Source organism: Drosophila serrata, unplaced genomic scaffold (genome assembly GCF_035046125.1).
Source record: "Drosophila serrata isolate PLE 108 unplaced genomic scaffold, ASM3504612v1 contig_339, whole genome shotgun sequence".
In the NCBI taxonomy this organism is placed as follows: Eukaryota; Metazoa; Arthropoda; class Insecta; order Diptera; family Drosophilidae; genus Drosophila; species Drosophila serrata.
The window spans coordinates 110,539-131,342 of record NW_028257237.1 but is presented as its reverse complement, the minus strand read 5'-3'; the positions used below and the strand labels follow the sequence as shown (position 1 = coordinate 131,342).

The following is a 20,804-nucleotide window of genomic DNA, read 5'->3' as shown; positions in this document are numbered from 1 at the left end:
AAACGGAGAGACAGACAGACGGACGGACATGCGGATATATCTATATCGGCTCGGTCGTTGATGCAATCAAGAATATATATATGACTCCTTCACTAAGTTGCAAACTTGTGACCGATATTATATAACCCTGCAAGAATATAAAAATTAACCTTTGCTTTTCAACAACTCAAAAGATTCAGATATTTTCCGATTTTGCGAAACTTTTCCATATACAGTGTTGCCTTTTTACCCTCTAATTTTATTCTATTACTCTACAATATAATTTGGGTCAATTTATTTCATTTAAGGTCACGGTGATCCGGATGATATCGGTCCAGAATTTTTAGCACACTTAACAAACATAACAGTACCCCAAGGAAGGGACATATCATTTACTTGTGTGGTTGACAACTTAGGCCAATATCGGGTAAGTAATACAGATATTTAATGATTAATACATAATCGTCAAGCAACAAAGGTTATTAAGACAATTATATTACACTGTTCTGTATTAAAACAATAACCAATAAGAGGGCGATATTACAGATAATATCATTTCAGTGCTCCGATATTAGTGGATATATGATTACTTCTGCACTATCCATCATGATACACAAAGCATTGAATATTTATGTATCATTTAATTAATTTTGTAATAAGATTTAGACTTAGTAGATGCTTTTGGCCATAAAGCATTGAATATTTATGTATCATTTAATTAATTTTGTAATAAGATTTAGACTTAGTAGATGCTTTTGGACATGGTTAGACGCCATTTAACTCAAGCTCAACTTAATTGTCATATTTTTTTTTAAATTTAAAATCAAAACATGTTCAGGTGTTAGATTTATGATCTTAGATAATAAATAAATTATTCAAATTACATACTATATGCCACTATGGTAGGATATGAGAATTTCAAGTTTTTGTAAGTCACAAGCTTAGGAACAACACGGGAGAATGTCATTAGTTTGCCTTCGCACGCAAAGCTTGACGACATCATACCACTGCGCCTTCTACGTCTTCCAATCCCGACCCAAAAAACTAACCTACTCCCTAGGTATTTCCTATCAGAATGCAAGAGGCTTACGTAGTAAGCTTCCTAACTTGTATTCTGATAGCCTTTCGTTTGCATCTCAGGTGATTGTGCTCACAAGAACCTGGTTAAAGCCGGAGATTCTGAGCTCCGAAGTTTTTCCAGCTGTGTTCACGGTATATCGGCTAGATCGCCCTATCAGACGCGGGGGTGGAGTACTTATAGCGGTGGACTGCTCACTCACGTCAGAATTATTAACTTTCAAGGAATGCAACGATGTTGAATTCCTCTGTGTGAAACTATCTATCAAAGGTAGCTCCATTTTTTTTTTTCCTACATACCTCCATTGTCGGAACTTCCTATTTATTGGAATCACCTTTCCGCTATTCAGATGGTTTCCAGTAGACTTTTGGATAGAGACCAGTTGGTAGTCCTAGGAGATTTTAATATCCCTGGTGCTATTTGGTGCTCAAATAATTCCACCAATACTCTTCATACACCTACACAACATGACTTTATCGCTGGCTTTTTTTGACATTTCGCTGTCTCAAGTCAACCATGTGCAAAATTCCTTACAGCGCTTGCTCGATCTTTGCTTCGTCTTTGATCCTGCGAGAGTCAGTTTAGCAAGGGTGGCGCCTCTGACGCAGCCCGAAGATCCTTATCATCCAACTTTCGATGTGACTCTTGATATTGGGTATGACGTACAGAATATTTCTGACCGTCCAGCCAATAAAGTCCTATGTTTTCGCAAAACGGACTTTGAACGGCTGAATAATTTTATGAATGAGTTCAATTGGTCTGATCTATACATGTGCACTGACATGGCAGTTGCCGTGGATATTTTTGACAGTGCCATGAATTCATTTTTTACTGAATGCGTTTCGTTATATTTATATATTTATTTATTTAATTAATTATTTATTTATTTACTTATTTATGTATTTATTGATTTATTTATTTATTTATTTATTTATTTATTTATTTACTAGCTGTACCCTGCCACGTTTCTCTGTGGCATATTGGCATAAGGTGAAGAAGGCAGTCAGAGTTGTCGCTGGCGGATTCAGGACTCTTTCTTGCACATTTCTTTCTGTGAAATAGATACGTTGACCATTCTCCAAATGGACTGCCAAGTGAACTAAAGCTGGATAGCGTTCATGAATGGGGAACGAACAAATTCTCCATGCAACCTCGTTGCTGCTTTTGTATCTTCCAGCCTGGTATTGAGATATTTCATCGACAACTCGTACTGCATTGCTGTCCCCATTTTCTGCCTGAACACCAAAAACTGCCATATCGCTGCCTTTATTCACGTACTTGCAGATATATTTAATCGATTTCACGGAATTGCAATATTCTACGTTGATGTGCGCTTTGTATGATTTTGACAATAGTGTTGAGTATGGAACCACCCAACGATTGTCTACCTCAATATCACCAATTCTCATGTTTAAAGTTGCCGAAGTCCCTCCATCTTCAGTTGACCGTCTCCTATACAGAGGATATCCATCGTCCCCTGTTACGGTGTTGGCTGTAAATGCTCGAGGATATCGCTTGGAACACTTCCCGTCTACCATGCATGGTGAACTTCGGTTGAGGGTACCACATGGGCCATGGATCATGTTCTTGATGACAACTGCATGCAAATCTGTATCAACCTCTGCCCGTGGAATCTCAGCGCATATCACATTGTCAATTTCGTCTGGAGTAATTTTATCATACAGCCAAATCAGTATGTGCGCATGCGGCAATCCTCTCTTCTGACATTCTACTGAATACATCCAGCACCGCTCAGATCCCAAAACTCCATGTTTCACAATGAAATCCATCAGTGACTTGAGCTTTTGTCTAAAAACACGGGCTGTGATGTCATGCCTATCCCTATATGATTGTCCAGGAAATAACAGCTGAACTATCTCGTCCCAAGCTGGATTGCATGTGAAGGTGATAAATAAGTCTGGACGGTCGTAGCAACGAACATATGCCTGGGCATCTTGAGCATATTCATGCATGTGGCGTGGACTACCTATGTATGAGGATGGCAAAATCGTGAGCTTTCCAACGTTGGTTGTATTACGGTCATTCATCACAGCATCCCGCAAATGTATATATTCCTCGGACCGAAGTTTCTTCCGATTCAATCGGAGGAACAGCTAACGTTGTTTCAATTTTTGCATACATATCGACAATGTACTGATGAAACAACTGACGACATTTCAATATATGATTGCAATCGGTCCTCCGAACCATTAACCTGTATGAGTAAAAGTTCATCGCGCAGCCGCGTCTCTCGGATGGAGGCCCGTTCTTCGTCAGTCATATTCGCAATCTTACGTCTTTTTGTTTCTGTATTGCGAATACGACGGCCCAATCTCGACTTCTTTGGTGGCATGACTTCGTTTCTTACTGAACCTGAACAAAAAATAAAATTTGTATCTCCAATTTCTTCTTTCAATATGTTTTTAATGTTTGACAGGAAATGCTTTGATTTGCTTGTAGAGGGCGCAGCAGTAGGGGCACTTGGAAACGCTAAAAAAATAGATATATTCACCACCGCAGATAAGCTATCAACATCAAAAGTAGTCAATAACCGAGCTGGAACCTCAACGCATGTTGTGTAAAAATTTGGGCTTAAACGGTTCAGAAGGATGTAGACACGAACAGAGCATTTTTATATATATAGATTTATTTATTTATTTATTTATTTATTTATTTATTTATTTATTTATTTATTTATTTATTTATTTATTTATTTATTTATTTATTTATTTATTTATTTATTTATTTATTTATTTATTTATTTATTTATTTATTTATTTATTTATTTATTTATTTATTTATTTATTTATTTATTTATTTATTTATTTATTTATTTATTTATTTATTTATTTATTTATTTATTTATTTATTTATTTATTTGTTTATTTATTTATTTATATATTTATTTATTTATTTAGTTAAGTAGGTTTCAGTGGTCAGGCCCAATACTGGGGCCTCGAATTAGGGCTAAGCTCCTTTTCGATCCACTTCCTCTGTTTGTTGTTGTTGTTCACTATCAGTACCACCAGTACCATCAGTAAGGAAACCTTGGATTGCCGAAACTTTCAGCTTTCCTATGCTTCCCAGTGACTCCATCTGGTAGGCACCAAAGTGGCGAAGTCTGATGTGATTCAGCGCTGGGCAGAAGTAGAGCAGATGTTTCGGTGTCTCTTGCTCTGTACGTTGCTTACAGCTTCTACAGATTGCATTGTATGGCGGTCCCAACTTTGCGTGCGAACCGATCGCCCAATGTCCCGTGGTGACTGCCGTGGTCCTGCTAATATTCCTCTTGCTGTTGGATAGCAGTTCCCTGGTTCGGTAACTTGAAGTCTGAACTTAGCCTTGCCGAGCCTGCACGGGCTAGTTCGCCTGCCTTCTCGTTTCCCGGGATCTCGTTGTGTCCCGGTACCCATGTTACTTGTACCTTATTTATGTCGGCAAGTCTATTAGAGGCCTTCTTGCAGTCTGCCACTAATCGTATTTTCTTTTTAATACAGCAGATGAGGACTTTATATCCGCTTGGCTATCAGAGTAGATTCGAACTCTGTTGCCCCGGAGGTCCTGCCTTAAGGAAAGTTCGACTGCTTCCCTTATGGCAAGTCAGTCAGCCTGAAAGACCGTTGCTGAATTAGAGAGATTGAAAGCCTTATCAATTCCCCAATTTTTAGCTATCGGTGTAGAGGGACACCACGTTCTCCACTACTACTTTGCTCCTACTCCAGTCTTCTCTTGATGAGTATGAGGTCGAGAATGCGTTCCCGAAGTTCATGTCCGCGATCATGTAGTCGGTCTTAACGTTTGTATTTATGCCGCTGCTACCAAGAATCTTGCCGTGCCTGGTGCCGTATTCCCTCAAGCAATGTTGAAGGGTATCTTCCTTCTACGTGTGAAAAGCGTAAGTTCTGTGTTAGTGTGATTGATATCTAGTCCGCAGTTTTTTTCCCATTTATTTAATCGGCCTAGCTCACCCGTCAATATTTCGCTAATAACGTCAGGGTATGGTCCTGATATAGCAGTACTTCGTCGTCTACGTATGCAACTGCTGTAACTCCACCCATATTGAGATTTGTGAGCCGGAGTAGGGGCGACATACCTGAGGTGTGCCTCTCTTCACAGTCCGCTTGAAGTGAGTTCCACTCAGTTCGGCTGTGATCGTCCTGCTCTTTAGCATGACCCCGATCCACTCTCTGATGCCTCTCTCAATACCTAACAAGTTGAGAGAGCCCAGGATAGAGTCGGGGTTCACGTTATTGAACGCGCCTTTGATGTCTAGGAAGGCTGCCATCGTGTATTGTTTGTGTTGTAATGTCTTCTCGACATGATGTACAACTACGTGTAGCGCTGTTTCCGTTGATTTTTCTCTGCGATACGCATGCTGCGCATCCGAGAGTTGATGTCCCTCTAGAGACTCTCGGATATGGACGTCCATGAGTCTCTCTAGTGTCTTCAGGGCGAAGGAGGTGAGACTTATCGGTCTATAATCCCTTGCTAGGATATGCCCCCTTCTGCCCGGTTTAGGTATAAAAATGACTTTAGCCTCTCTCCACAGCAGTGGGATGTGCGTCAGTCTTAAACAAGCTTCGTAAATGGCTTTTAGCCATTTGAAAATGCTCTCCTTGGCTGATTGTAGCATTGCCGGTATTAAGACGTCTGGGCCCGGGCTTTTATACTTATCGAAAGAATCTATTGCCCACTGAATTCGCTCAGTGGTAATGATGTCTTTCGTAGGTGTGTCCATTTAAGAGTTCGTACCCTCCTCGGGTTCCGAGCTCACTCTTAGGCGTCAACTAGTAGCTCTCGTGACTCCTCAATTGTCGTCGTTGCAGAGCCATCTGCTCTGTTGATCAGGGTAGGGCTTATGTGCCCCTTGGCGAGAATTTTGCTAACTCTCTCCGTGTCCTTTATGCCTTCTAGTGATTAGAATTAGTTTTGCCAGGAGTCTTTCTTGGACTTCTATACTGCCTTTTTGTAAATATTTTGTGCTTCTTTGTATGTTTCCCAATCCCGGGTTATATAGCTGTTTTTGAAGGACTTTTTCGCGGTCTTTCTGAGCTCGCTTAGTTCCTTTGTCCACCACGGTGGGTATTACTTCTTTGAGAATGTTTGCTAGCATGTCTCTTTGAAGGCGTTGTTCAGCATATTCCTGAGCCCCACCTGTGTATTAAGATTGGGATGTGCTACTTGCCCTCCCCTCGGCTTGTGACTCCTCTTCGTCGGCCTCCGATATAACGTGAGATGCAGAGACCAATCTCTGCCTCAGCATCTCCTTCTCGTCCTTCGTTGACAGTTTTTGGGCTTTATCCTCTCTCGGGAGTTCCGAAGCTCGGTTTTTAGAAGTCATTTTATTTCATGAACGCCCGTTTTGCTCGACCTGGCAAGCGCAGCGTGCCAGAGGGGGTTTGGGGCTTTGACAACAGGTCGAATGCAGCTTCGCCCCAAAGCTGCGGCAAGGCCACTTACGACCCAGGGTTGCCTGGCCCTGGGAAGGCTCCGCGCAGACACAGCTGTATTAACCCCTCAGCTGCGAACTTGGTGTCAGTGTGCACGGGTCGCATCACACACCTGACTAGAGGGGAGGCTGATTAATGACTTGCCTTAGTCCGCCCGACTACAATTGGTCAGCATCCCTGGTCGAACCTCGACTGGGGACCTGCTTCCAGCCGCCGTCGCTTGGAGAGTATAGTCGCACTACCGATGGTGAACACAGTTACAGTTAGGGTCAAATCTTGAGACAAGGGCGTTGGCGACCTCGGACGCAAAGGTAAGGTCCAAGACTTTATCACCACAGTTCTTGACGTAGTTCAAATGTCCCAAAGAAGGTCAGTAAGACCTTGGACTTATTCATGAGTTGCAGTGGGAACCAGAAAATTTGTGTCAGGTAATGGCATCCAAGATATGGAAGGAAGGTTAAAATCGCCCATTGATATCAAATGGTCATTAACACACAGAGTTGAGTGATTTCCCCGGATTAAGGACAGGTTTTGAAGATAAATAGTAGCATTAGACCGGGTGGGATGTAAGAGCATGATACATGGAAAAAAAATAGTCGTAAACTTGAAGACGAACCGCAAAAAGCTCCAAAGTCTTATCTGATTGGGTTATGGGAACCAGTTCAGAAATTAGGTCAGATTTCACGGCAATAATACTACCGCCGCTAGCACGCCCGTTAAGCCACATTTCAGTGAAAGAAATAACGTTGACATCGCAGGAGGCACTATTAGCGTGCAGCTTTCTAAGTTTCCCTAAGAGACTACGAGCATTCTGAAAGTGCAAAGAAAACGAGTTGATTAGTTTTTTGGAGGCCTAGTTGAGGAAGTCAGAGGCACTCCAGCCCGAGGATTGCTCTTTTAAAGAAATTCATGAGCAATAGCATGTTCGGGCCGTACGGAAGCTTAGTATACGCGAAAACGCGTCTAAAAGTGTAATTTTAAATGAAGAAATATCTCGTTTCTGTGTAAAATTGAATTTTGAAACGGAGAATGCAGTCAAAGAAAAAGTCAACTTGTTGCTCAAGTGAATAGCGACGTCTTTCACGGATGCATCAGGATTAAGGCGAGAGACTCCTTGGAGCAACTCCAGAGATAGTTGAAAGGTGTCGTCTGAGGCTAGAAATCGGAGGAGATGCGATGGTGAGAGTGCAGAGTGAGCATCCTTCGGTTGGTTCGAGGCCAGCAAGGCTTTGCGTGCGGCAGCAGCATGCGACGTAGATGCCAAACCCACATTGACTGGCTGCAAGGTCGGAGATGCGACGATTTCGGCTAGTCCAGGGAAAGGGGAAGCATTCACTACTTGCGCAGCGACATTGGCAGCACCCGTGGTATGACCATTGGGTGGGTTGCGTGGGCTAACCAGCAAAAGGCGGCTCGCAAGGTCTGCAACAGCAGACAGGTAGCGGTCTGCGATGCGCCGGCCAACATGCCCAAGATCGGTACAACTAGTGAGTGCGGCATTAGTGCACTGCCAACAATAAACAGTGGTTTGCCGCGAAGTAATTTTGCGGCAATAATAAATTGCAATAAGCACTCGGAAGTAATAGAATGGCGATTAAATTATGTGGCGAAGGAACCAAAACAGAAACAGAGTAAGATAAAAATATAAGCTTTTATCTCAGCTCACAAAAATATGAGATTGTGGGATTATTCGCGGTTTGCACATCGCGTGAAACAGAAAGAGGTAAACGCACAGCACAAGAAAACAAGAGCAAAAGAATATTTTTCGCCGAATTTGTTTTCGGAAATTAAAGTCACTGTCTTTATATGAGATGATCCAGATGTTTTTGGTAAATAAAGATAGCTAAAACACTAATCACTTGCCAAAAATGAGGGCTTTTTAGAATAAACTTTAAGCGAAGGTAGAGCGAAGGAAAACATGTCCGACTCGTAGGCAAAGCTTTTTGCGCCAAGCTCGAATAAACCGCCGTGATTAACTAAAGAGTTGAGCCGACTAAAGAATAAACAAGAAATGAAGCTAACTTCGGCACGCCGAAGTTTTTAAGCTGTAATGAACTTTTACTGTCATATTTAATAAAGTCCTTTTCAATGGTTTAGTTTTGGTTATTATTTATTTTGGAGCAACATCTACGTGTCGCTCCATTTGTTGGACAAATCTGTCTTTTACAAAATATTTAAGGCTTTACTTAGGCTAAACCGCGTAGCTGCGCTGCCGGTAAAGCCAGCAGAGGAGCGGCTGCATTATGTATACATATGTATATATATATTGGCTGAAGGAATGTGTTATGCGCGCTCTTTGTTATGTATATAAAAGTGCGACGGCCAGCGAGGAAACGCGTTGTCAGCACTTTAAGCTCATAGCGCATATGTGTGATCATGTTACACATGCACTTTAATTGGGATGTTTGCAATAACACTGCAACAAAGTGTCACAGTGTATTCATACATATAATTTATGTATGCCTTGGTGCTCAATATAAGTACAGTAGGGATTCGATAAGTGCGCATAGTACATCTCCCTTCCTTTGAAAAATAACGTAACTAAGTGAGGTTTTTTTATGTTATATAGGCGATAGGCGATTATATATTTGATTATTATGAAATGTAAAAATTTGAATATTATATAATAATATTTTTTTTATACGGATTTTGTGTTGTTACTTAAAAAGGTGTTTGTTTTTTTTTTTATATATTATTATGTAAATTTATATATATATATTTTTGCATTGTATTAGGTTTTTATTCAAGCTTAAAACAGTTAATGTTTTACAGTTAAGAATTAAAAATTTTTAAAAATTCTATCCTTATGAACTGTTTGTTTTTTGTTATTGTGTTCCGGATATAATTATATTATCTCTATCTTCGAGTTTTTCTATTCTATAGGGCCCTGTGTATTGGAAATCTAGCTTATGTCCTACTTAATTTCTTAGTAAAACTTTATGTCCTACGGATAAAAGTATCTCCTTCGCTTTTGAATCATATAATTTCTTATTTTTATTTTTATTTAAGTCAAGCTTATTTCTTGCTCTTTTATAAGCTACTTCTAATCTATATTTACTTTCTCTAGCATAATCATATATGTTGTATATAGGTTCTACTTATACTACTTATGGTATTAAGGTATTCTGGTAGACTGCTGCTTGTCTTTCCAAATACTAATTCATATGGACAATAGCTATGTGCCATAGAAGGGGTTGTGTTGAAACAATAAACAAAATATTGAAGCCAGACGTCCCAGTCAGTTTTATTAACTGATATGTAGGATCGTATATATTCATTAAATGTTCGATGACTTCTTTCTATTGTTCCGACAGTTTGGTGATGAAGTGCAGTTAATAATATATTTTGTATTTTTAAATATTTGCACAAATCATTTATAATTGAATTCTTATATTTCGTTCCCATGTCCGAAATTAACGTCTTCATTGGACCGTACTTGAGAATAAAAGTTTCAAATATTGCTTTTGCTATTGTTGTTGCACTTTTTTTTGCGACTGGTATAGCTAATAAATATTTAGTCAAGTCACATATAAGTGTGACTGCATATTCATTTCCTTGCTCTGACTTTGGTAATGTACCAATTGTATCCATTATAACTCTGTCAAAAGCTTTTGCTGGTGTTTCAGTTATGGTTAATGGGGTCTTATTATGTTTTATTATTTTTGATTTCTGGCATTTTTGACATATCTGGATATGCTGTGTTATATCACGAGTCATACCTTTCCAGTAATAATGTCTTTTGACCTTGGCCAAGATTTTTGTAATGCCTGTGTGACCTCCTTATATTGGATCATCATGTAGTGTAGACAGTATAGCTTCTTTCTCTTTATTTTTATTTATTATAGTCACAGGGTTGAGTAGCGCTACTCTTAATGTTTTCAATATTTCATTGCCCATATTTTTGAAATTATCTATTGAAATTTTTCAAAGATATTTTCCCACGGTGCTATTTTTAATTGCCTTATTTTTAATATACCGGCTTCTTTTTCAAGCCTTGGGAATAGTTGACCTAAATCAATATTTCCATTTGTATATGTATATATCGCCAATATCTATTCTTGCTATAATTTTCCTACCATGTCTAAAGAGACATAGCATATCTTTTATATGCAAGGTCACTACTTTACGTACTTCGTCATTATTAATGACGTTGTATACGTTGGGCTGAGAAGCTTTTTCTGTAGATTGCCTTGGCAATTCTACTTTTTTATTTTCTGCGCAGAAATTCTGTCTACTTTGGTACCTGGTAGTGACTTTCAGGATTTTATTTTGTATGTCTTTTAATTCGGATATTGTTTTCCTGGATAGAGCGTCTGCTACAAAATTGTATTTACCCTTTAGATACTCGACTGTAAAGTCATATTCTTCTAATTCTAACCGCATGCGTGTCAACTTTGAACTTGGGTTGACCATGGAAAATAAATATGTTAAAGGTCTGTGATCCGTTTTAATTATAAATTGTTTTCCATATATATATGGTCGAAAATGTAATATCGCCCAGTGAATTGCTGATAATTCCTGTTCTGTAGTACTTTTATTGCTTTCACCTTTTGTGAACGCTCTCGATGCTTATGCAATTGGAAGTTGGAGTCCTTTATAGTTTTGGGTTAAAACTGCTCCACATGCTTGCTTACTTGCATCAGTGATTATGCAAAATTCTTTGCTAAAATCGGGGTATTGCAGCAGGGTTGGTTCCATAAGTTTCTTTTTTAAATACAGGAATGCTTTTTGGCATTCGTCTGTCCATAAAAATGGGACATTCTTTTTACATAATCTTGTTATGTGCCGTGAATAGTCGGCGAAGTTTTTTATAAAACGTCGATAATAGTTGCAGAATGCAACGAATCGTCTAGCACTGTCCGCATCATGTGGTACGGGATAATTCATGATGACATCAAACTTTTTGTCATCTGGAAGTATTATGTGTGCACTTGTGACCAAGAAATGTCACTTCGTGCATAAAGAATGAACATTTTTGTGGATGTAATTTGAGGTTATTTTTTCTACAGAGTTCAAATACATTGATTAGGTTTTTGATCATATGTTGCTCTGAACATCCAATGACGATTAGATCGTCCATATAAAGGAATGCTTGTGATGGTTCTAGACCCGAGAATGCTATTGTCATCATTCTTTGAAATGAATTTGGTGCTATTTTTAAACCAAATGGCAATCGCGTGAAGCGATATGATCCATTGTTTGTTGAAAATGACGTATATTTCTTGAGCTTTCTTCTAGCTCTATTTGATGAAATCCTGACATAAGGTCAAGGCATGAAAAGTATTTGGCTCTACGTAGTTGATCTAGAATGTCGTCGATCCTGGGTAGGGGAAATTTATCGGACAGTAATTTTTTATTTATTTGGCGATAGTCTATTACTAATCTCCATTTCTTAACGTCTGAACTTGGAAATGATTTTTTTTGGTACTAATAAAAGAGGGCTATTATACTCGGATACAGATTCTTCAACTATATTGTCTTTTCTTAGCTTATTTACTTGTTTCTTTATCTCTTCTTGATGACTATGCGGTGTTCTATAATTTTTTATGTACACTGGTTCTTTATCCTTTAGTCTTAATTCTTGTTTGTAAAAATTATTTGTTGTGATTGATTCGGTTTCAAGTCCGAATATATCATTATATTTTGAACATATTTCCGTAAGTTGTGACTTAAATTGGAAAATGTTTCTGTAATTGAGCTATGACTTCTTCTGTTCTCGAACTTTGGTTTGTTTGAAATATTTCATAATTCGAAAGAGGTTCATAATTGATATTATTTATGTCGACTAATTGGTCATTATTGGTTGTATTCAGTAAACGGACAAATGCGTTATTAGATGTTGGCACTGTATTTGCAGCATAAATACCAGGTGTAATTTCTTGGTTAGGAATTAAGACATTATCTTCTATTGAGTTAATGTCTAACTTTCGGACAACTTCAGATCTTGCTGGTAAAAGTATTAAATTATTACCGGAGCTGAATTTTATTGTCCTCTGCCTCTTTTATTGTTATTGTATCGGAGATTGCAGTTGTTGTTGTAGTTGGCCCTCCCTCGGTAGCTTCCACGGCTACCTCTATTATTGTTTTGTTGCCCACTGAAGTACAGGACGCTATTAGCGTGCCCTGTTGCTTCTGTGCAACTATTAACAAATTTCGATGTGGCCTAGTCCATGGTGCTGAACGTGCCAGCTTCCATGATGTATTTTACGCTGTTTATTGAGCAATTTTTGACCATTGCCTTAACAGCATGTGCTGTGCTGTATTTGGCAGCTATTTCTGAAGTTAGTCCATCGTCGATATAGGCTCCTTCTAGGGCCTTTGTCAACTTCTCTACTTCTTGTACATATTGGTTAGCCGTTTTCTGTTTTTGTTGTAGAATCAGTAATTTTGCTAAAATTACTTCTACTGATTCTCCTTTTACTTTAAACTTTAGTTTGTCAATTATGGCTGTAATTGTCGCTTCATTTGTTATTAACTTTCTTGCATGGCCTTTTAATTTTGTCTTTATTAGACTAATAGCAACTGTTTCATGAGAACCTTTCATTGAATCAATTAGAATCAAACCGTCTATGAAACTCGTTAGGTTTTCTGCCTTTCCATCGAACTCAGGTATTATCGATGAGGCTAACTTTAGATATTCTAATTGTGTCATAGCCATGTTTACTGTTTTTTCGATTACGGACTCTGATTCAGATTCGGATGGCTCTGGTAAAATTATTACCGCTGGTATTATTATATTTTCTGAATCGCTTGCTACTTCGGTATCGCTAACAGAGTCTATATCTGTATTTGCATCTTCTTCGACTACTGCTGGAGTGTTTAATATTGAGGGTATTGTTATATCCAGTGAGTACTTTGTTTTAATATTATTTAGATTATTTTTTAATCTATGTAAAAATCTTGATACATACGACCAATGGTGAGTATTTAGTTTTTCTCTGTTGTCGTGTATCAATGATCGTGCTTGATTGAAACAGGAAACTAATATCGTTGCGTGCTTACTTATAGTCACGTTTGTACCATCTTCCTTTGCCGATTTCGCTGTTGTTCTTGATGTTACTCCTGTCCTTGGTCTTCCAAGACCACTGTCACGGTCGCCATGTGGGGAACTTTTACTGTAATATTTAATAAAGTCCTTTTCAATGGTTTATTTTCGGTTATTATTTATTTTGGAGCCACATGTACGTGATGCTCCAATTGTTGGACAAATCTGTCTTTTACAAAATCTTTAAGGCTATACTTAGGCTAAACCGCGTAGCTGCGCTGCCGGTAAAGCCAGCAGCGGAGCGGCTGCATTATGTATAATATATATATATTGGCTGAAGGAATGTGTTATGCGCGCTCTTTGTTATGTATATAAAAGTGCGACGGGCAGCGAGGAAACGCGTGGTCAGCACTTTAAGCTCATAGCGCATATGTGTGGGATGTTTACAATAACACTGCAACAAAGTGTCACAGTGTATTCATACATATAATTTATGTATGCCTTGGTGCTCTATATAAGTACAGTAGGGATTCGATAAGTGCGCATAGTACAAAACCCTTGCAGATAGAACTTCTATGACTAAGAATGAAGTAATACCTGCTTTCATTTCAATCACCTATACATATTATATTTAAAGTTTTACATTCACAGATTTGCATATTTCTTCTACATCAAACGATCGCTTGTATGGCACCTATATGATATGCCCTTTCATCTTATTTATCAACTCGTAGGGCCTATTTCTCACAGGACCCAAAACAGTTTAATAATTTTGTTAACACTAAACGTAAGCCTAAAACAAATCCTTCCTCGCTTTTATTTGAAAACACTACCGCAAATAATGATCAGGCAAAAGCCGATCTATTTTCGCAGTTTTTTCTAACAACTTATTCAAACTCTTCGTATTTACTCCAGACTTATTCCTACGACATACCCAAATCAAACTTAATTTTCTGTCCTAGCCTAAACGAAAGCTCTCTCCTTTTAGATCTGCATCTTGTCAAGCCAGTTTATTCGCCAGGTCCCGACGGAATTTCTGGCTGTGTGCTCAGGTATTGTGCCGACGGCCCCCCTTCTGAATTTGTTTACCTTATCCTTAGAAACCTCCCACTTTCCCATTATTATGAAGGAATCGTTTATTATTGCTCTCCACAAAAAAGGTAGCAAATTGGATGCTAGCAATTATAGCGGAATCTCTAAGTTGTCGGCCATTCTTAAACTATTTGAAAACATTATTACCCCCCACTTGCAGTACCTTTGTAGATCAGTTATTTCTTCATGCCATTATAGTTTTATTAAGCGAAGATCAACAACAGCAAATCTTTTGGAGCTCTCTTCCTATATTATAAAGGACTTCCATAATAATTGTCAGACATATGTAATCTATACTGATTTCAGTAAAGCATTTGACTCTTTTAACCATTCTCTCCTCGTAAGAAAACTCGATTTAATGGGTTTTCCAAGTGATCTTCTTATTTGGATCTTCAGTTATTTGAATGGCAGGATGCAAAAGGTCCCCTTGAAGAATTATTTATCTAACGTTCTAAGGGTTACACCTGGCGTCCCGCAAGGAAGCCGCTTGAGACCCTTATTGTTTACAAAGTCCCCCGAAGTCTTGACTAACTCCAGAGTGCTTAAGTACGCGGATGACGTCAAGCTTTGTGTGCAATACAATGATGTTGCTTTCCAGTCGAATTTACAAAGACATCTCAATAATTTTCTAACTTGGTGCAGTGTAAACTTATTAACTTATTACCTGTCATAGAATATGGATGCTGCGTATGGAGTCCTCAGTACGTCGTCCATAGTAAACGCATCGAGTCGGTTCAAAAGAACTTTATACTTTTCGCTCTACGCGGTTTAAATTGGGATGCAAACCAAAGATTACCTTCCTACTCTAGTAGACTCCTATTAATAAACTTACCGTCCTTAGTCAATCGTAGAACCATGCTAGGAAGAACCTTTATTTTTAACCTAATCCATTGAGATTGGGAAAGTGCTGACTTGTTGAGTCAGCTCAATTTCTACGTACCATGTAGAACTACTAGATCCTATATCCCATTAGTGTTGCGCCACTGTAGAACCTTCTTCGAACTGCATGAACCTTTTAGAGTGTTATGTGCAAATTATAATGATTTGTTCACACTAGTTTCTAACGTAGATACCGTTCCCAAATTAAAATCTTTAATACTAACACACTTAGTAAACATGCAAGCTAACAACCTGGCAGCACGCCGGTAGTCAATTTCCTCGAATTCTGTCCTATGTCTTGCATCACGCCTACTAACAGCTAACCCAAACAGGCACGTGTCTGGTGTCATACGGGCCACTTGAATGTACTGACCGTAGTGCATCAACGTCCAACGTCAGCGTACATAAGAACTCTGGGTTAGTCAGAACTTTGGGCAGATCAGTTATAAATAATGTATATAATAAGGGACCCATATAGCTCCCTTGCGGAATGCCAGAAGTAACCCTGAGAACATTATATAAATTATTCTTAAAGAGGACCTGTTGCCTGCCATTGAAATACAACTCAGAAGATCAGCTGGAAAACTCAATTTTAGCAAGGCGCGAGTGGTTAACAGAGTCAAATGCTTTATTGAAATCGTATAGATTACAAGGCAAATCTTTTTCCAAGTGAACGGAATTGTTTTTTTTTTTTGCGCTCTCGATTTTTGTTTAAATGTTGAGTAAAACACCGGAGTTTCAATTTAAATCATCGTTCTTGTGTTTAATAACGCCCCGTTAATTTCGCGTGTGCATGCAGCTATTCTTATTTGTGTAGTTAATTGAGTTTATTTCTCAATTTTAATTGTGCTGCTAGTGCTTGCTTATGAATTTTATTTTTGCCTTTCCCGTTTAGCCGTTATCTGCGCCATCGCGACAGCTAAACATTTCTTGGTAAAAAAAAAACCCATTAAGGCAGGTGACCTTACCATCGGCTGCTGGCTGAACAATAACATGCCAAGTGTATTGGTGGCACGGGCGGTGGATCGGACTACGGTACTGCTGCGAGGCCTGTCATGCGGCAAACCAAGGGCGGTTTTAAGGACATATTATCGAGTTTTCGCAAAACTCATAATATGTTCCTGGCACATATTGCAATTCGATTACAACATTCATTACATTCATTATTTTCACCTTACAATTATTACAGTTTAACATTTATAGTGTTGACTTTTCCTCTATATCTAACGATCATTTGTATAAGATATAGTCGTCCGATTTTAATAAAATTCAAATCTAAATTCTAGGATAATAGAAAAAATTATTTATTCTCAAATTTAATAAAAGTTTGTTGAAAACTGAAAATGGTATAGTTTTTAATTAAATTAATTTATCGATCGTCCCTGTTCCGACTTTTAAAAAAAATTTACACAAAAATGTAGAATAATATAAAATGGGTATATCCCAAATTTGATAAAAATCTGTTGAAAACTGAAGAGGTTATAATTTTTTTCAGCTATATGATATAGTCGTCCGATCCAGCCCATATATATATACGAGTCAGAGTTTTCGAATTAGACACCTTATACAAAATACCAATCTGGCAGCTCCTATTTGGACATCGAAAAACATTGAACTCGGTCACTCTAGTTCTATTATTCGCGTCTATGGATTCGAGCAGAGTGGTCGATCGGAAGTGTTACCAACAACTTTACATATATTTATACATTAAACCTAAAGAAGGATGTAACTACTTATTACTTCGGATACTAGTGCACCTGCGTTGAGAGATTATTCCAGCAGACAAAATTGAATAAGTGTAGTGGTGAAATATAAATGCAGTCAAGAAGAAATTGCGGGTACATATATTCTCATTGAAACGCTAAACGCGGAGAACTACGATATATGGAAGTTGCAAATGTGTGCTATTCTCGTGTAAAACGATTTGTGGCCATACGTAAATGGTTAGATAAAGTGTCCCAGTAATGAAGAAAATCTGGCAGAATGGACGAGAATGCTCGAGCAGATATACTTTTATCTATAAGTACATCTGAGTTAGTTCTAATCGAGGATTGTACCACATCGAGAGATTATTGGTTGAAATTTCAAACTATTTTTTTATCAAAAGGGCCGGTGAAAAAGGCCAGATTATTAAAACGTGTTGCATTATTGCATTAGTGTGTAATAAAGTGTGCGCGAAATTTCCAAATGAAACCAAAAGAGAATGCTAGTTTGAAAAGTGAGGAACGCAAAAAAGCAAACCGGTACAAAAAGAAAATGACAAGGAACGTAAATGAACACGCATACATAGGCGAAGGGTAAGGTGGTAAGAGGTGCCGGACAACATTTGTTCGGCACATATAAGTTCCAATAAGAATTTGTTTATCGAAATAATTAATAATGAAAAAACATTGCATTTGGCCGACAGTAATACCGCGAAAGTAAAACAACATGGTGTTGTCTGATCTTCACCAGAACTTATTGTCTGCTTCAAAAATAACCGAAAAAGTTATAAAGTGCGATTTCGTAAAGAGGAAGCTCTAATTATGTAATATGAAAATGAAGTTTGGCTTCGAGCAAAGAAATACGGGTATTTGTATTATTTGAATACCGAAATAAATGAAGCAAACAAAGTAAACGGTAAACGTAGTGAAATAGAAACATGGCATCGTCGATTGGGCCATCTAAATGAAAAAGAGTTCAAGAAATGGCATTGTGCGGAATAGTTCATGAAATTAAAATAAAAGGAGACAGTAAACTTTTGCAGTATGAAATTTGCATCAGTGGAAAACAAACAGCAAATACATACAAACGTTTTTTGGAAGAGAGATCGGAGAAAACTCTAGAAATTGTGCACAGTGACGTGCTGAGAAGATCTATCGGGATTTAAGAGTAAATAAATAAATAAATAAATAAGAACTTGAAGGAGAATTTGGCATTGAGATAACAAACTAAATTCGCAAGCAGCAGCGATGTTCTATTGTGGAAGAGCGGGGCATAGGACAGCAGACAGCGTGGCAGGCCACTTAAAGTTTATCAACAGAAAAAGGTGGAAGAAATTCGCAATAGTGAGCCTGCAGAAAATGACACTTCAATTGAGGATGAATTTTTTTTTTCTTGAAAGTTTATGCACAACGGTCAGTACATACAAGTGGCCCGTATGAAACCAGGCACGTGCCTATTGGGTTAAGTGTTAGTAGGCGCGAAAGGAAAAATAGAAAAGAGGATGAGGAAATTAACTACTGGCGTGCTGCCAAATTGCTTGCCTGCATGACTACTAAGTGGGTTGGAATTAACGTTTTTAGATTTGGAAGGCTTTCTACGTTAGAGATTATTTTGTGCAAATCATTATAATTTGAACACAACACTCTAAAAGGTTCATGCAATTCAAATAATAATGTTTGGGAGGTAACAGAATGCCCGAAAAAACGAAAAATTATTGGAAACAAGCTGGTGTTACAAAAAAAAAAAAAAAAAAAAAAATCGGTAGCTCTTTAGGAAAAAAGAAAATACGTTTGGTTGCCAAGGGATATGCACAGCGACCTGGAGGGAATTTCTTCTAATCAAATTCACCTGTAGTGCGATTCACGTCAGTGTTGTTGGGTACATTATCGGCAGAATTTCAAATGAAAATTCATGAAATGAACGTCGCTGCAGCTGCAGGAGCAGGTATTTATGAACGTACCTGAGAGTTTTAGCGAGTTCATGGCAAAACTGGAATCAGGCACGAAAATCGGATCGAAACAGGAGGTAGCATCGGCAGAGTTCAGAGAGGCAGCATGTTTTTGGAGAAAATCCTTAAAGCAATTGAAGGATCCCGTATGCTTACTACGAAAGGCTCTTTACGGACTCCATCAATCAGGTTTTCGCAGGTATTGCAAACTTACCGAGAAACTTAAATAAATCGGACTTAGCCCAACTGAGCAAGATCCATGCCTATTCGTTAAACAAAGAGAGGGCAAATATCTACTGGTCACTATATATGTAGATGATTTACTGTTGGCTTCGAATCAACCTGATGGGTTGCACAAAGCAGTAAAAACATGCTTGGGCATCGAACTCAGATTATTCCAACTAGATTAGATTAGATTAGAACTAGATTATTCCAACAGAGAGTATATAGAAGACTATCTACAGTTTCATTCAGCTTCAAAACTGAGAGACTTGTTTGCGTAGAAACGGACAGACGAACAGACGCACATGGCTAGATCGACTCGGCTGTTGATGCTTATCAAGAATATATATACTTTATATGGTCGGAGGTGACTCCTTCACTGCGTTGAAAATTTTTGACTTGAAACTGCCTTACACACCTGTTTTTCCAGGGTAATTCAATTGACACTCTCATTCGTCGAACTCTTGAGACCTTCAAAACGTCCTTGTTGTAAAGCAGGAACTAGGTTTTGAAACCATACATTCTGGTTGGTGGGTAATAGTAATTCCATCGGAGTTAACTCGAGGAGGAAGCCTTGATTTCGGATTGACAAAAGAGTGGCCTAGAATTATAAAATTCTTGTACAATCCTTTCAACACAAGCTCCTTGATTACGTACCACTATTCGTTTTATCCTCGGCAAAGACAAGTCCAGCTCAGCGTGGGAAAGCCTTGTCAACCGTTTTGAGAATCGGCGGTTATTGATCAACACCCAGTTAAATATCCTCTTCAACTTTCAGGCTGTCCCCCAAGGGTCCGCAGTCACTTTAAAGGAGCTGCAAGTCTACATATAAAGTGCTTAACCGCCTTAAAAATGTGCTCCTGTCACCTCTTGTAACGAATTTCCTCCAAGCCTTTAAAGCTCACGCTCATGCAGTCATATAAAGCTGATTTAGTATCCCACGACGCTCCCGCATTTCATTTAGAACCTCTAAGGCGTTTTTTCGCCTGCGTCGTGGGACTATATTTCTGAAGCCCAGGATTTTTAGCCGCAGGATCGCCCCCTACAAAAAAGAAAACCTGTTAACATAGCTTACCTTGGACTTAACTTAATAAAATCATGCTTCGACAAGAGAACACACCAGAAAATAAATACGGCATATAATCAACCTATTCGTGCGTTAGTTATTATTGCTCAAGGGTGTCAAATTCGTTGTCTTACCCATAATCATTTTGGTGACTCCGACGCGGTTCTTTGGCTCGGAGTTTGGAACCCGGTGTTCGGTGTTTAATATTGGTTAAACAAATCGCTGTACTTTGCTGCCGCCAAGTGGCATTCCGTCATAAGCACATAAGCAGACGCACATATATACATACATGGCTACCTGAGGACACATAGCCGGCCGCTGGTTTTCGGTTACATCGCGCTGTTAAAACAAAGCTGTGTTGAGCAAACAGTAAAACCAAAGGTGGCTCGCGTTTAAGCTTT

The 20,804-nt window shown here is 38.6% G+C and overlaps 1 protein-coding gene across 1 annotated transcript in view; it reads left to right on the top strand.

The window, feature by feature from the left end:
- The first annotated feature begins 290 nt into the window (after positions 1-290).
- DIP-lambda (Dpr-interacting protein lambda) overlaps positions 291-20,804 on the top strand; it is a 105,449-nt gene continuing 84,935 nt past the window's right edge. Inside the window, exon 1 of the mRNA XM_086837985.1 lies at positions 291-406. The gene's annotated coding sequence lies outside the window, so the exon portion shown is untranslated. The remainder of the gene's footprint in view (positions 407-20,804) is intronic.